Below are 15,386 nucleotides of genomic sequence, written 5' to 3' on the forward strand. Positions count from 1 at the left end.
TTTCCTCTCGTTAGTCTTCAACTCAAAGATGGATAAAAACAATTTGGGGGGATGCTGGAGTGAAGATTCTTATATAGGTCAGGGTTAGATTAGGTGACCATTGAATTTCCTTCCAATTCCGATTCTGTGCTAATATAATATCCCTTCTCCGCTGAAGAGCAAGCTATACAGAGATACAAAGAGATCATAGCACTCATAGATTTTACCCTGAAGGGGACCCCAGAGGGCATCTAGTCCTATCCCCTCATTTTATAGGTAAAGAAACTGATTCCCAGGGAGGTTAAGCAGTTTGCCTAAGGTCACACAGGTAATAAAAACCAAAAGCAGAATGTGAATCCAGGTTATATAGCTGCAAAGCCACTGTACCATCTACAAAGGGGACCAAAACAAGTATTTGTTTAGTCAACAAATGTTTCTTATGTATCTTCTACATGCCAGACACTGTATTAGTTGCTAGGGATACAGAGATGAAAATGAAACAATTCCTATCCTCAAGCTTACATTCTATGTAGTGACATTTAGGCTTCATGCAAATGTCAAGTCTAATTCAGGTGGTACCTGTAAAGGCAGAAAGATGTTCCTCAGTGTTGTTTGGACTTTACAAATGAGACCCCAAAACTTGGAAAACAGACAGATATGAATATTGGCTATTCTTGAAGACACAAATTTTAAAATACAAACAGGAATTAAAGTCATGAGGATATCATGGATACAACCATGAAAATAAGATAGGAGCTTTCATGTCAGAGGTACAAAGATGAATCCTTAGGTCTTCCTGAAATCTAAGGAGTGACCAAACTTTTAAATTCCTAAATTATCTTTCAGATTTTTTTTTAATTTTTGGAGGGGGGAAGGCAGGGCAGTTGGGGTTAAATGACTTACCCAAGGTCACATGGCTAGTAAGTGTGAAGTGTATGAGGCCAAATTTGAAGTCAGATCCTCCTGACTCCAGGATCAGTACTCTATTCATTAGCTGCTCCATAAGGGCTTTTCATGTTTTGTGTGAGGAGACCCAAAAAGTCATGAAGTAGTGGGAAGTACAGGGTGGGAGAAAAGACCTTAGAGTTTTTGTAACTGTTGTTGGTATTATGAAGGACACATAACAGAGAGGAATGTGCATTATCCCGTGTTATAGCCTTAGTCCTGACATTTTCTAATAATAATAATATAATTCATTTGTATAAATTTTACAAAGTATTTATTCACAACACCCTTCTGAAGTAGATAATGTCCTAGGTGTTCCCATTTTTATTTCTATTTTATAGATGAGGACACTGAGTCTCATATAGGTTAAATGACTTTCCTGTGGTCACACTTAGTATTGTTTAAATTAACATTCAAGCTCAGGGATTATGGACAAATAATCTCTTTCTGAGACTCATTTACCTCATCTGTAAAATGGAGATAATTAATGCCTTCACTACTGAAGGATTGTTGTAGAATCAAGTGAAATAATCTATGTGGAACATAATAATTTATGTGGAACATAAAATATGAAGCCCTGTACAAATATATTATTCTATTGTTATCATTACCTAAAACTTCGGGAAAAGGGAGACAATCACTTTACCTTTCCCCTGCTTTTGGCCATTTTGAGGTGCAACTAAAATGTCATGGAAATTCTTGGAATAGCTAGTAGATAAATATCTCTGGGGCATAATGGAGAGAGTACTGGCCCTGAGGCAGGAAAATCTGGGTTCGAATTCTGCTTTAAGTGCTTATTCTCATGTACCTAGGCAAGTCACTTTACCTCTCTCAGACTCAGTTTCCACCTTTCTAAAATGAAGATAATAAGAACTAAAATGAAGATAATAATCACCTCACAGGATTGCTATGAAGAATATATATGTATATGTGTATGTATATGTATATATAAGTATACAAATATATGCTTTATATGCATATGTTTTACATGTAAAAGTACTTTATGTATAGTATATATGTGTGTATGTATATGCATATACATATATCACTTTGTAAACCTTTAAGCACCAAGTGAACGTGTTATTGATTACTCATGTGAAGGGAGGATAAGGGCTTTTATTAAGGGAAAGAGCAGGTGTTTAAGCAGACACTTTTAATAGTGAAATCCACAAAACGCCGAACTGGGATGTAGGGTGCCGATGACTTGATCTTTTCTCCTACCCCAGCCCCCAAATCAATTTGACACACATTTATTAAGCACTTGTTACATAAAAGATACTGTGATAGATATTATGAACATAAATACGCAACCCAATTGAACCCTTCTAAGAGAGGTATCAGAGCAGTTAAGGGCGTTTGCCTAACTAATTTTGTCAGCAATTGATTTTTTGGCTGTTGAGTGTAGGAGGCTGTACGTTCACATCTCAATCACATCCCAGTGTTTCCTTCCCCAGAAGAATGGAGAGAAGATACCAACAGAGATCTCTGGAAACCACATTCTGTTTATCCAATACATAGGTACTGTTAAGGCAGGGACAGCTGCAAAGTTGGGTGACTTAACATCAGTATGGCACCATACAGTGGGAAATGTTGGGTTGAAAGAAAGACCTGGGTTTGAATCCAGCTGTAGCCACTTACCTGTATGACCGTGGACAAGTCCTTTAACCCCTCTGTTCCTCACTTTCCTCTTGAATTAGATGACCTTTAAGGTTCCTTGCAGCACTAAATCTCTCATCCCATCTGAAGGCACCTCCTACAAGTGTATTCAGAGTGTTCTAAAAGTTTTCTTGCAGTTTTAAACTTTTTAATATTAGAAACTGCATGGAGACTTTGGGGATGTCATGTATATCAAGGCAATAACTTCTTAACTTTCTCTTCTAAGACTACTGACAAAGCCAGTGATGTGATGTGATCATAGGAGTGACATGGAGTATCTCATCAATGTTTCTAGGAAAATCATAGAATATTCAAACTGGAAAGAATGTATCAGTTCTGCCTGGGCGATCTCATCTATACCTTTTTTCTGCCTTTCCTTTACTACTGAAGCCATATACAGGTTGAGACCCTCGTCAGTTTTCATCCTTTGCATCATCAGCACTTAGTACAGTGCTGGGCACACAGTACCAGCTTAATAAATGCGTGTTGATTGACTGATTCTCACCTAGGTGGTCATTGCAGTTGCCTCTTAATTAGACGTCCTGTATGCAATCTCTTCTCAAACTAGATCATCCTTTACCCACACCATTAGAAATAATCTTCCTCTAGCTGTGTGACCTTGGGTAAGTCACATAGCCCCAATTACCTTGCCTTCCCCCCTCAAAAAAAAAGAAAGAATCTTCCTGATATCATGCTGTTGTTGAGTCATTCTGTTACTTGAAAACCTTTTGCCATTGCCTTATGAATACCGTGTGAATTTCTGGGCTCGGCATTCAAATCCTTCTGCAGGTTTGGTTCCAAATCTTTCCAGGTTTATTTCATACTGTCCCCCCCATGCCTGGCATGTCAGCCAAAGTGGACTACTCTACTCACCCTACTTTTATGTTGTATTCTTTTTTGCTTTCATTTATTTATTTATTTATTTTGGAAGGGTAATTGGGGTTGTGACCTGCCCAAGGTCACATGGCTAGTAAGTGTTAAGTGTCTGAGGTCAGATTTGAACTCAGGTCCTCCTGACACCAGGGTCAGTGCTCTATTCACTGAGCTACCTAGCCATCCCCTGTATTCTTTTAATTCTGTGCTTTTGTTGCTATAATCCTGCTATTTGTAATACATTCTTTTTAGATGCCACCTTTCCATAAATCCTTCTCTGTACCACTACCTCAGGTAAACTGATCTCTCCTTCCTTAAATTACTTGCATTTCTTTTCATTGATTGCATTGTCCTTGTGCCATCATTATTGAGGTACATATAGTTCTTCCCTGCCTATTTAGATTGTAAGCTCCTTGAGGGCAGGATCTCCATCTCCATTGTCCCAGCACTTAGCACAGTACTTTATGCATAAAAGGCACTTGTAAGGGTTCTTTGATTAGATTGAATCTTCCTGATCATATAATTTGCAGATGAGGAAACTGAAGCCCAGGGAGCTCTTAGTAACTTGTCCAAGGTCACACAGCTGATTTGGGCTCTCCTGGGCATCAGTCCCATGGTTTTCTTCTATACCATCCTGCTTGTCATAGGATAGATTTTAAAGAAGAGAAAATTTCCATTTGCAGCAGAAGGGATTTAGGATATCCGCTATGTAATAACATAGGTTAGATAGGATCATTATACTTTACTTCTTTGGGGTTCTCTTATGTAAATAAAAAAACCCAGAGAATTGAAAACATTGGACCAGGATCAGGGGCAGGGGGGAGAGGGATGGAGAACAATTTAATTTAGGCATTTTGGATATGAAGAGAAAAGAGAAAAGACAGAGAAGCAAAACTTTCTATTCATTTTCTTTTTATAGGGAGTATAGAATAGTCCTGAATAAATTCAATGAATAATGCAAAAAAAAATACAATTTAGTTCTCTATTTTCACCTGTTAAAAGAAAGAGACAAAGAAGAAGGGTCAGAGATGAAAAGGGGAAAAGGACAAGGGGGAAGAGGTAGAGAAACATCATTTTCTGTTTATTTTAAAGAATAGGGAAAACAGAACTATACTGAATAAATACAATAATTAATGCAAGAGTTGATGTTCCCCTCAGTGACTCGGATCATCACTCCTAAATAGATGAATGGTCTTAGTAGATGGTCTTCAAGAGTTGCTGGAGCTGAAAAATTCATTTTCCCATGGGTCTCCTGTGATGAGCTTCTCCATGCTTAGTTAGGCCAGTCCTTGGACAACAGACACACAGTGCATCACTAGGCCATTTGGGGGTGGGGTGGGATGGGGTGGATGGATGGGAGGGAGCTGGGTTGGAGAAGAGACCCTGTGATTTCCATTGGTTAGGCATCTCCTTGTGAGGAAGCTCCCTCTACCAATGTGATTCAGGGCCTAGTTTTCTATGTAGAGTATTAAGAGGGTTCCCTGGGGGAACTGAGAGATTAAGTAAGTTGCTCAGGGTCTCACAATTGGTATGTGTCAGAGGCAGGACCCACTTCTTCCTGATGTTGCTTCAGTTGTCAATGATACACTATGATACACTGCCTTTCCTAAAGTCTGTTCTGTAGGCAAAAATGGAGTTGATCCACAAGCCCAACCTCACTGACTGTTGGGAACTGTGGATATAAAAATGAATAATTTTGGGGAGCAGCACCGGCCCTGGAGTCAGGAGGCCCAGAGTTCAGATCAAGCTTCACTTAACACTTACTAGCTGTGTGACCTTGGGCAAGTCATTTAACCCCAATTGTCCTGCCCGCCCCTCTCCAGAAAGACAAAAAGAAAAATTTTCATTTGCATTAAAGGAGCTTTACAATTTCCAGAAGGTAATCCAGCTTGCTCTTCTGTTTAACTCTAGACCTATCTCATTGTCCATCTGTATTACCTATTCCAGATATACATATTAATGGAATTTAGGTGGCATAGTGTCTAGAGTACTGGAGTTGGAATCAGGAAGATCTGAGTTCACATTCACCCTCAGGCATTTGCTTGCCTTGTTAAATCACATAACCTCTCTCTGTCTTAGTTTCTTCATCTATTAAATGAGGATTGTAATAGTACCTACTTAATAGAGTTATTGTGAGGATCAAATGAGAAAATATACATAAAATGCTTTGCAAACTTTAAATAACTTTTTAAATGGTGGTAGTGGTGGTGTTCAGTCACGTCTGACTCTTTGTGGCCCCATTTAGGGTTTTCTTGACAAAGATACTGGAGTAGTTTGTCATGTCCTTCTCCAGCTCATTTTACAGATGAGGAAACTGAGGCAAACAGGGTTGAGTGACTTTCTCAAGGTCACACAGCTAGTAAGTATCTGAGTCTGGATTTGAGCTCAGGTCTTCCTGACTCTAGAACTGCTCTATCCACTGGACATGTAGCTGCCCCTTTTAAATGGTAGTTGTTGCTATAGACAAGCCTGATAGATTGTTCAACCACATACATTTTGTAATCTGGTAAATAGCTGTTCTTCATCTACTTGATCTTCTCTGTGTGGATATTTACAGATCTCTTTCAGAATGCCCTCTAATGTTCTGGGTCTTGATGTAACTAACACAATCAATTCATCAATGAGCATTTATTAGTTGCTCATTCACTCTGTGTGATAGGCACTGAGCTAAGCTCTGTGGATGCAAAGAAAAAGAAAAAGCAATTCCTGCCCTCAAGAAACTTATATTCTAATGGGAGAGACAATATGTATTTCAATATGTATATATAAGATACAGAATGTATGGAAGGCAAACTTAGAGCAGCAGTTTTCAAAGTGTAGTCCAGGAACCTTTGGGGTCCCTAACTCTCTTTCAGGGGGTCTGTAAGATCAAAAGTATTTTAATATTAATATTAAGATATTTTCGGATTAAAATATACCTTCCTTTTCCAACTGCTTATCTGTGTCAGGCCAGTTTTATTCATATACTACAACAAAATCACCTATCAAAACTGATTGAATAAAGAAACAGATATTAGAATGTAGTTGTCTTCTCTTAAGCCATACATTAAGAAGATTTGCAAAAATATATTTTAAGATGCTATTCTTCTCAATAATTTTTTTTATTTTGGAAAATAGCTATTTTTTTAATAAAATATATCATTTATGTTAGCCTGTTTTTATTATTTACCATATAATAGCATAAGTTAGAATGCCAGGCCCCTCAATAAATTCTTGTCAAGAGACCTCCCTCTGTCTTTCTGTCCCCAAAATGTCCTCACTATGAACTCTGGTGGGTTCTCTCCTTCTGTAGGCACTCCAGTTCTTTGGGCATTACATCTGTGGTATCTTAATTAACCCTTCAGTTTCCCCAGGCAACTTTCTAATACCGTAAATTGAAAAGGAGGTCCTAAATTACATTGGTAGAGGAACCTTCCTCATAAGGAATTGTCTAACCAATTAAAAGCATAGGTTCATTATTGTTATTTTAAGTGAATAAATTTAATATTTTAATATTTTATAAGTTTTAATTTCTAGTATTGTAAATATATGTATATATCACTCACATAAACAAAATCTTAGTGTCCTCAGTAATTTTTAAGAGTGTAAGAGATCTTTATGTCAAAAAGTTTGAGAATGACTGACTGAGTGACTGTATTGGGGGATGGAATGGAAAGAATGGGAAAGAAGGCCTTATGGAGAAGGTGCCATTTGAGCTGAGTCTTTATAGAACCCAGGCATTCTGGGAGGCAGAGGTCGAGAGGGAGAACCTTCCAGGCATGGGGGACAGACAATCCCATGTGTAAATAGGAGCATTGGAGGACTTAACCATCCCTAGAGAAAAAACTTTCAATTGAACTCTGCTACCCTGGCAAACACCTTTGGTGAACATACATCTTACTGTTTTATGCCTTTGCTTGATGTTTATGATCAGAGGGGTCACTGAATAGGGTTCTTTCTGTTGTGACATCTTTCAGCTAATCTTGAATGATTTTGATGTATGAACAGGAGACATCTTGTTGGAAATGAGCCATTAGGCAGTGTTTTGTTCTACCAAATCAAATACTGCTTTTACATCTGTAAATTGGCCCTGTAAACTATTATTTAATTTCATACATTTAATTTCATTTCCTGTAGAGTAGGTAAAGCAGGTGGTTTTATTATCTCCATTTTACATATAAAGAAACTGAGACATGGACAGACATTAAATGAGTTGCTTAGCATCACATGATGAAGTTGTGATGAAACTGGAATTAGAACCAAAGTTGGCCCCAGTTCTAGCCCTGGTTGTTTCCATTATATCATGACTTGGCTCTATAACTATAGATATAACAGACGTAATCCTTGAAGAACCAGAGAGTCTACAGAATGAAGGAACCTGCCAGAGTTCATAGTGAGGACATTTTGGGGACAGAAAGATGGAGGGAAGTCTCTTGGCAAGAGTTTCCTTGGGGGCCTGGCATCCTAATTTATGCCATCATCTGCCCTTTTTTAGGAAAGGTGAAGGTGACATGGTTTATAATTCCTTTCTATTCCTGAGGCCTAAGACCTGGTTTCTTGACTTCGTACTAGGCACTTGAGAACATCTTGTACCTCCTTGTGCTCTGGTCTCCTGGGGTCCACCAGACGCGTAGTATTTTCCCCAGATTGTTGCCTGCTGCTCTCACACTGTGTCCGACTGGCACTTTATTTGCAGAACAGATGGAGCACTGATCCAGGAGGTACTCTCTGCTCTTCTTAGTTGTTTTGAAGAATTGGGCTTTGCTAGGGAAGGTTGGTGCCAAATTAGTGGACAGTCTGTCACTGGTCTCATATTCCTCTCAGAGACAAAAGAGGCATTCTGTAACAGAAAGCAAAAAGCCTGGAAATCCCCTCAGCCAAGAAGCTGGAGATAGGGTCAGTGGTCTGGGAAATTCCCCTTAGGTCAGGCATTTCCAGTATTTCCAAGCCTCTCCTCTCCCAGCATCTTACCTTAAAGTGCAAAAAGTAAGAAAGCTTCATTGCCCTCTGAGAAGTGTTTGGGTTCAGGAGAAGGAAGAATGAAGAGAACCAATCAATAAACATTTATTAAGTGCCTCAATATGTGCCAGGCACTGGGGATACAAATAAGAAAAAAAAAGAGACAGTTCCTGCCCTCAAGGAGCTTACAATCTAAGGGGGAGGGGGAGAATGTTCAAAAGAAAACTGAAAAGTTGGGGAAGGGGCTGCCAGAGAGTACCTATGTGCAGGGGCATAATGTTCATAAAATTAAAACAAAACATGGAAAATAAAGCTGTAAAGTTCTGAACTCTTTATACTAGATGGTTTTCGGAAGAGCTTATTACATAGAAGAGTACATAGAAAACAGTATGGTGCCATTCCACTTTCTCTTGGGAGAGCTAACTTTGAGCAGGCCCCCTTTCATTTCCAGCCCCCTAAAAGATGCACAGTTTCCTTGGCATGGATGAAATTCATTTAGATCATAAACTGCTCAATGGCAAAATAGGTAGTCTTTATGGATTACTAGGTCCCCCAAAAACTTCACCCCAAATCATCTTGTGACCAGTCTCCTGGTGATGAGCCCTTCCAGGTTTAACTGGTCTTTTCATATGGCAGATACCATTATACTCCAAGCCTTTCTGACTTGGAAAGACTTAGCAGAGCTTACGTTCTTCTGGCATAGTTTTCAAGAACCCAGGGTCACCTGAACATACTGTGTAGAGGCTTCAGAATAGTGTTTTAATGGAGACTCTTCTCACTGTTATCACTGAAAGGAATTGAATAGCAGCCCTTTCCTTTTTCTCATGTGAAGCACAGCCTCTAGGTTAATCCAACGCTGGCTATGGGTAACTTTATGAAATAGAATACCTAAGGCTGAAGCCAATATGACAGAAAGGGGAGAAAGTTAGATTATTTGGAAGGGGGTGTCTTAGTGGAAAGTGATCAGACTTGTAGTGGCTTGAGTCTGGAGCCTCATATTGTTTATACTGGTGTTCTCAACTCAGAATTGGAGAGACCAGGAAAGAGAATGGAAAAGCATCCTGTTCAAGGTTATATTGGTGATAGAACTGAAAATAGAAATCAGGTCTCCTGATTTCTTGCCTCATCCTGTTTGAGGCCAAGATGCAGCTCAGAGATGAGGCAACAAGTGTTTATTAGGCACCTACTATGTGCTAAGCACCACAAGTTTTAAAAAGGCAAAATACAGTCCCTGCTCTCAAGAAACTCACAGTTTATTGGGGGAGACAACATGAGAACAACTATGGACAAGCAATATTATATAGGATAAATGGGAGATAATCTTATAGGGAAAGCAATAGATTAAGGAGGGTAAGGAAAACTTCCAGAAAGTCAGATTTGAAGGAAGCCAGGAGGCAAAGATGAGGTCATTGAGCCTGTAGAAAATTAAATTGAGGAAGGAAGTTGTAAAGAAGAGAAGGAATCACCTTGTACTAGGAAAAAATGGTTATATGCATGTATGGAGTCCTACTCAGCCTGCCAAATGATTGAATAGTAATCATTGTCAGAAGTGTCATCTTTGAAGATGAAGGACGAGCAAAGGCCAACATGTGAGTGAGAGGTGCTACATTCCCTTATCAAAGCAACTAATACCTCATGGGAAAAGATATGTACTATTCACATATGCCACTAAATAAATGACCAAATACCCCCCCTGAGGAATGTGCAAACTTTACAAGTCCCTTTGATTTCAGTGGTATGATAGAGTGTAAGGTCTCATGGACTCATGTTGGGAAACATTTGCTATGACCTATCTTGTTAACTCAGGCAAACAAGATCCACTTTTCCATGTTACCCATGTGTATTAAAGTGGATTTCTTGGCTTAACATGTTCTATTCTAAGACCATGACACACACGGATACATTTTCCACCAAGAATTACACTCCTCAGACCATGTGTTTGATCCCTCTGAGATGACTTGGTGTTAGTCAGCACTTGACTGGCAATTTCTCAGTGCCAGGTCCATTCAAGCTCTTCCTGTTGCCTCAAACTGATTGGCAGAATGCACAAGTTACAGTAATGTGGATGTCCTCACTACCCCAAGTCCTTGGTCAGTAATATATATAGGCCAACCAGAAAAATAGGCCTATAAACAAAAGAGACTTTCAGGTTTTTCTCTTAGTGCTATTTGTATGCTAGAGGTTTGCTATATAATTCTCTTCATTGGGTTATTTAATAATCAACCTAATTGTGGTTAAGTTTCAGTTTAATACCCCTAGAAATTAGAGGAAAATATCTCCTGCATTCACTATAGTGTGTGACACACGGAGTTCATAGACACGGGGACACAGTAAAGGTGAAAGATAAAAGATCGATTCCTACGGATCCTATAGTTCCCAGCTTTTAAGGCAGTATTTCAGAAACTTTGTAATTATTGTGGGTAATCTTGCAGAAAATTAAATGTTGAGTTTGCATGTGTGAGGAAGTTTGGACTTTTTTGCTCACCATAGCTTGTTAGTGTTCCAGCAGCTTTCTGTGTTGTGGGGCTTCTTGGCTACCTGTCAGGCTCTGGGCTTCCCTTTTCTGCCTAGAAAATTCCCTTACAGAGACAGGTGACATCCCTACCTGATGCCCACTGCCTCATTTCCATGCCAGTGCTTGCTTTGGGGAAGAAGGGGCAACCATAGTTTGTCGGGCTCTTCAAAAGTGGCTTAGGACCCTGCTGAAGTTGTCCAGGTAAGAGGGAAAGTATGTCCAGGGACTTGCTTCAGGTTTATTTCTTAATGGGTGATTTTGTGATTATGTAGCTTGTGCTATGACATCAGTCCTTGTGTGACTTTCGGTAAATCATTTAACTTCTGCTTGCCTCAGTTTCTTCATCTGTAAAGTGAGGATAATAATAACCTTCCCAGGGTTGTCATGAGGATCAAATGAGGTAATATTTTTAAAAGCACTTTGCAAACCTTAAAGCTCTATATAAATGCTGGCTATCATTATTTTATTTCTTAACATCTTGGTGCCCCCAGCATCTCTTTTAGATTCTTAAGTTGCAAAACAGGTCCCTGTTTGCGTGGGTAGATAGAATTTTCTCCTTGGAAGTCTCCATCATTGAAAAAATCACAGGTCTAGACCCATGATGATGATGATGATAATGATGATGATGATGATGATGATGATGATGATGATGAAATAGATGACATTTATAAAGCACTTTACATACATTATCTTGGTTGACCTTCACAACAATCCTCTTGAGGTGAATCCTGTTATTATCTCCATTTTTAAGTGAGGCCACCGACACTGAGAAAGGTTAAGTGATGTTCATGCAACTGGGCAGATCATTCTGACTCAATGTCTAGTCACTAGAATCAGTGGGGTGGCACAGTAGATAAAATATTAGATTTAGAATCAGAAAGACCTGAGTTCAAATCTTACTTCAGACACTTACGCTGTGTGACCTTGGGCAAATCATTTAACCTTCTTTGCCTCAGTTTCCTTAACTGTAAGATATGGATAATAACAGCACCTAACTATCAGGGTTATTGTGAGGAACAAATATTACAAAGGGCTTTACTGTTAAAATTGTATAAATGCTGACTAGCTATTATTTTCATGCTCACCAGCTGACCTTGTGGAATTCTAAATAAAGGTGACAAAGTCTAAGTAAACCTGTGTCTGAGGTATGCCGTTTGTTGGGGACCAGACTAGGGGGGATAGAGGGAGGAAGGATGGAGAATTAGTAAGGAAAGTGTTTATTATTTGGTCCAGCTCCAATCTAAGACCTAGTGGGACTATAGCAGTTGGTCACCAAACTTTTATTAAATACTTACTCTGTGCTGGTCACCTTACAATGGCCAAGGTCACATCCTGCAAAGTGGTCCTGGGACCAAAAATGTGCTGACTAAATGGTAGGGAAGCTAGGGAGCAAGAAGGCAATAACCAATAAGCTGTTTTATTTTTCTAGAAGCTATAGAGTTCATGAGTTGTTCATGGGTTGATTTGAACATGAGTAAACCATATAGTTCCATGGAAAGAACACAGGCTTTGGAGACAGTGGCTCTGAGTGCTTGCAACCTACATGACCTTGGACATGTTGCCCAGCCTTCCTAGGCTTCAATCTCCTCATATGTAAAATTATGAGCTCAAAGTAGATAGCATCTGGGGTCTCTTCCTGCTCTAGACAGATGACTATATAAATAAGAACCTTATTTTTATGAGAAAACAGAGGAGGCCTTCAGCACAGTAAGTGAACCCCTGGGGTACACCTATGAACAAGAGTCACACAGGATGGACAGGCATGGATGGGTTGCAAGCCATGTTTATGAGATCAGAGATCCATTATAGGTAGATCTGCCAGTATGAGAAGAATATTGCTGAATATTGCATTCCTCCATGGAAAATCAGGATGATTGTCTTTGAGAAGGTTCACTTTTGCTTAAGCAGGGGAAACATTGGTTCGCTTTGATGTTTGCAGGTTTTACCCCTGTGACCCACTTCCATCTATCTTTTCACCAAATAACTGATCTTACCTAAACTGACCTAAAGATTGTTTGCAAATTCCAAGGGTTAAGCTTCTACTTCACATCACATCTGTTAACATCTGTGCCCCCCAGCCTAGTTTGTGGTCCTTTGGGTGTCATTCTCCTACTACGCAATGAGGAGGGGGAGACATGGCTCTCTTGCAGAGAATTCATCATTGGGGTAGTTTTGCCCCCCATTAAGACCTCATCCTTCAAGGTAAAAAAAAAAGAGGTGAAATTTCTCTGAGGAAGCCTCGGGGGAGAGTCTGCAAGAACACATTTTCAAATGGAGTTTCCCTTGCAAATGCCACATTGAAAGGTCTTTTTCCCAGAGGGGATTTCTATGGGAATCAGAATTTAGCTGGATTTGTTACCCTCCTATATGCTGAGCTTTCCTGGGCAGGAGATTTTGTTTGTCACAGCTAGGTATTTTTACCTTTGCCAAACTGGTATATTGTATTAAACCCAGGTTTCCATCAAAAACCAGAAAGGAAAACATCACAAATCACTAGAAATATATCAGCATTCTGAGCAGTAGAATTTATGGGGCACTAATGGATAGTCCAGGCTATTTATCTTTCTAGTAGCAGTTGAAACACCTTTGTTTTTTGTCTTGTTATTAAAGGAATTCCTCACCAAAGAACTATAGGGTCCCCCAGACCTGTGTATAAGTTGTATGTACAGTCAGGTCAGTCCAGCAACAAGCTTTTATTAAGTACTTTTATGTTTTCAGGCACCCTAGAAAGGACAGACAACACCCTATATGCCAGACACTCAGTGCTTTGTAACTTGGCTGTTGAGTGAGTTTTAATTATTCTGAATAACTTTTCTAGACTTCTTTCTTTCTTAAGCCTTGACTCTTTATTCTCTTACTTCTCCCAAACCTGAAGGAGGTTTCTTTCCCCCTTCATTATTCCCCAGCCAGCTGAAACCAGTGGTCTTTCTTCATATCAGCCTTCTTTATTGCAGCAGAGCCAGAGTAGAAATTTTCAATACACCCTGTCTTTTTATGATATGGAGATTTGTCAGATTCCTAGGGTCTTTGTAGGTTGAGAGGTAGCATAGAGTAGTTGGCCTTGAACATCTTGAAGACCTGTGTTCAAATCCTACCTCTCAAACCTTCTATCTGTGGGACCACGGGCAAGTAATTTAATTTCACTGGGCCTCAGTTTCCTTATTTATAAAACAGATAATAATACCTGTAATGCCTGCCTCAGAATGTTTTTGTGAGACTAATATGAAATAACATGGACATATCACTTTTAAGAAAACTAAAGCACTAACTGTTCCTCTTTCTCATTTCTGACTCTTAAGATAAATAGGGAGATGGTTCCAAGATAAGAAGCAAGATGATCAGAGAGTACCTGACTGCCAAGTTCAATTCACCCAGGCCCAGGGTAGGGGGAAAAAACTGGTTAGTCTGATTGCTGAGCCCCTGTAAGTGATCTATGAAAGATCATGGCAACTTGGAGAAATACCATGAGAATGGAGAATGACAAATGTCCCAATTCTAAAGAAAGTCAAAGAGAGTATAGAGTGTGAGAACATAGGCCAGTGTGCCTGAAATTTATTCTTACCAAAATGCTAGAGTGTGATTCATTATTTTTATGGCATTGACATTCTTCCAGTTTTCCATTTTTAAAAACTTGAGATTAATTTTGACTTCTCTTTCCTTTGTCTCTCACATTCCTTTTACTAGTTCCCGTCAATTCTACTTCTGCAACATTTCTTCCATATCTCCCTGTCTCTATTCACTCTCATTGGAGGTTCTTACAGGCTTCTGCACTCTTTTCTTCCAATTCATCTTTCATAGCACCAGAAGAATAATCCTTACATGTAGATCATTGTCATCTAAAGTCTTCAGTAAATCCCCATTATTTACTGAATAAGGTTTAAACTCTTGTCCAACATTCAGCACCATTCACAATCTGGCATGCTTCGTCTTTTTCCCACCTTGCCTCCCACTTCCCTAATTCACATATGCAGCCATATTAGATAATTTTTTGCCCTTCCATAACACACTGCCATTCTCTACTCATGAGCCTTTGCTCATGAATTTTCTTATGCTATAAGTCTCCTTATTCCCTCCCCTGTCCTAATGTCTACTTCAAGTGTTATCATCTTCATGAGGCCTTCCCTGTTCCATCATCTTATCTCCACTGTCATTAGTAACTTCATTAACTAGGTCTGAGTACTTTGCTTTATACTGACCCAATGCAATTATATATTATACAATAACATTGTATATTATACTTACATATTTGTCTTATTAGGCTCCAAGATGGCAGAATCTTATCTAAACTTCACATTGTCTTCAGTGCCTTGATGTGCTCTATACACAGTGGTAGACATTTATAAATAATTTAGTGTCTACTTAATGAATAATAATGAACCCATCCCAAGCTGGGGAGAAGATTCTAGTGCTAGGTATTAATTGCTAAGTCCCACTGAAATCACCTTAGTATCATAGGATTGTTGTTGTTCAGCCTTTGTTC

At 39.2% G+C, this 15,386-nt stretch overlaps 1 protein-coding gene across 8 annotated transcripts in view; it reads left to right on the top strand.

Moving 5' to 3' along the window:
• ESRRG (estrogen related receptor gamma) overlaps nt 1–15,386 on the top strand; it is a 696,148-nt gene that overhangs the window by 58,272 nt on the left and 622,490 nt on the right. The gene's annotated exons all lie outside the window — the stretch shown is intronic.

Source organism: Petaurus breviceps, unplaced genomic scaffold (assembly GCF_028583685.1).
Source record: "Petaurus breviceps papuanus isolate PSGF00001 unplaced genomic scaffold, PetGlider_PUasm1.0 90702, whole genome shotgun sequence".
NCBI classification, from domain to species: Eukaryota; Metazoa; Chordata; class Mammalia; order Diprotodontia; family Petauridae; genus Petaurus; species Petaurus breviceps.